This window comes from Lygodium microphyllum, chromosome 10, assembly GCF_053477565.2.
Source record: "Lygodium microphyllum isolate KBCC chromosome 10, Lygodium_microphyllum_v1.1.10, whole genome shotgun sequence".
Taxonomy (NCBI): domain Eukaryota; kingdom Viridiplantae; phylum Streptophyta; class Polypodiopsida; order Schizaeales; family Lygodiaceae; genus Lygodium; species Lygodium microphyllum.
In genome coordinates, this window is record NC_141144.1 from 25,336,261 (window position 1) to 25,338,525 (window position 2,265).

A 2,265-nucleotide genomic window follows, 5' to 3' on the forward strand; every position below is an offset into this window, starting at 1 on the left:
TTGTGTTCATTGAATACCTGGGCTTGCACTAATCCTTGTAATATAATGAAGATGTGCCTAAACACTCTACTATGAACTCAATATATGGTCCTTATAGTCCCAACACATCGTCCATCATCTTGGTGATTAGCCATCTCGGTCCATAATCATTTTTTTAAATCCCAATAATCAATCTTTGCCTCTTGTGAGGTTTAAAAACAAAAAGTATGACTTGAGTATGTAACATAGTTAACATTGAGAATTTCAAAGCTTGAGGGGTTCATCTATAAGAAGCATTCAAAGGGTATTCAAAAATACACTTTACTGACATGTTATAAGACAATAAAATGACCCCTTTTCCTTAATAAAGTGAAGGTTTTCTCTTGAATTATTATTAAAGTTTCCTTTTTGCAAGTTTACTACTATATTGTTTTCAAATAAAATAGCCCTTTTATTGATGACATGTGGTACACTTTTATTTTTTGAGGTGCAACCTCCCAAGTTTCAAAAGAAAATCATATATGGAAAGAGGATAGAAAGACCTTAGCAATAAGAGCATATATAGAGATATAAGAGACGAGTAAGAGACTCCTCTTTTTTTCCTTTTTTGGTTTAGGAGAGTTGTATACAACTACCAAAGGTGAATGAATAAATGTATAGGTGTCAAAATAATTCTACTTTTAATTGGGCTAAATGGCAAACCCACCCTGGTAAACCTACATGCCCAAACAAAATGTGTTACCCATTCTAGAATGTTTCTAACATATATCGAAGTGGTATTTCTTTTCATGTGTTTTGTCTATGTAGCTGGTTGTAATCAAGGCCATAGTACTCTAAAGCTAGCTTGAGAAAAGAGTAATTAAATTACCTACCCGTACGACTTGCACTTTTTTAGCATGGTGAGCATTATTTTTCCTGACAAAGTTTGATTCTTTCAGAGTAGGAAAAATTTTGATACATATGCACATGCTATAAACGCACACATTTGCTCTTTCCATGCTTTAGATATTCAAGAAATGAAAAACGTGGGAACCTTCTAAGTCAAGATATTTCCCATCAAATCAGCTCAACCAAATGCATTTCTACTATGTGCACAATTTCAATGAGATGCACATATGTGTAGGTACCACTGGTGTTATGGCTTCACAAACTTGGCACACAACACTTGGATTTTGTCTGTAGTGCATTGTTTTCAACACAAGTCTTGAACAAAGGTATGATCATCTAGGCACTTGGTTCATTTGAAATGTTATATTATATCAATCTTATTTTATTTTATTCCAATCCCAATTTAAGGCAGACATATCTCTAACTAAACATCATGTACATATTTTCAAGAAAAGGTACTTCACATTCATACTATCACATAACTTCATCATGTACATGTTGTCAACCAAAAGCTTTTTGAAACATGTTCTTGTAGAGTAGTTGGAACATGTTACATTTTGTGAATTATCATGTTGTTTTTTATATCCTTAAAACAAAACGTTTACTAAAATGTTATCCCATCAATGTCACCTCCTTTTAAATATTGATGAAAGTGGAATACCCTATGAAACAATAAAGTCAATGGAAATAAGATCTCCACCAAGTAAAAAATATATACTATACGTAGATATATGCAAATTTTTAATGTCCAAAGGTTCTAGTGAAAGATTTAGAAGTTGTTATGTTGCTCTCATTGTGAAATCACTATGATATTTTAATGAGTTGGTCACCTAGGGGTTTGTCAAGAAATATATAAGCACAAAACATGTCTTTAAGTGATGAAAATATGATGATTAGGACATTATGGATCTTATATGACCAAACCAAAAGGATTTTTAAAAGGGGCTCTAGAAAAACCCATATCTTGTTGACCCTCTCAATGGAGTAAGCATAAGAAGGACTAAAATATCCACCAATCATGAGCAGTAATGTTTTTCAATGTAAATGCTATAACATATTGTAAATTCTTTTTGCAAAAGATGTTATCAATGTGAAATTGAGGGGCTAGGATCACTCCCATGCAAATTATAATTATTTTTGTTGAAGTTGACTGAGTTTCACCTTAATTCAAAAATGCATGCAATGTAAGGCCAATCAAGTAGCCAATGTAATTATTTTTGTTGAAGTTGAGTGAGCCTAACCTTAATTCAAAAATGCATGCAATGTAAGGGTAGTCAAGAGGCCACAAGTGTGAAGTTGTGAGAGTGAGGGAGCAAGGGATGTGGCATGTGAAGCTTTCTCTTCTTCTCTCCAAGCTTCTTCTCGATGACTCTTCTTGTGTGCATAGGCAATGAAGGA

At 33.3% G+C, this 2,265-nt stretch overlaps 1 protein-coding gene across 1 annotated transcript in view; it reads right to left on the reverse strand.

The window, feature by feature from the left end:
- The window catches only part of LOC148029807 (beta-glucosidase 13-like), a 13,316-nt gene extending 13,190 nt beyond the window's left edge, over window positions 1-126 (reverse strand). The window contains exon 1 of the mRNA XM_087686114.1: window positions 18-126. The gene's annotated coding sequence lies outside the window, so the exon portion shown is untranslated. The remainder of the gene's footprint in view (window positions 1-17) is intronic.
- Window positions 127-2,265: the final 2,139 nt, after the last annotated feature.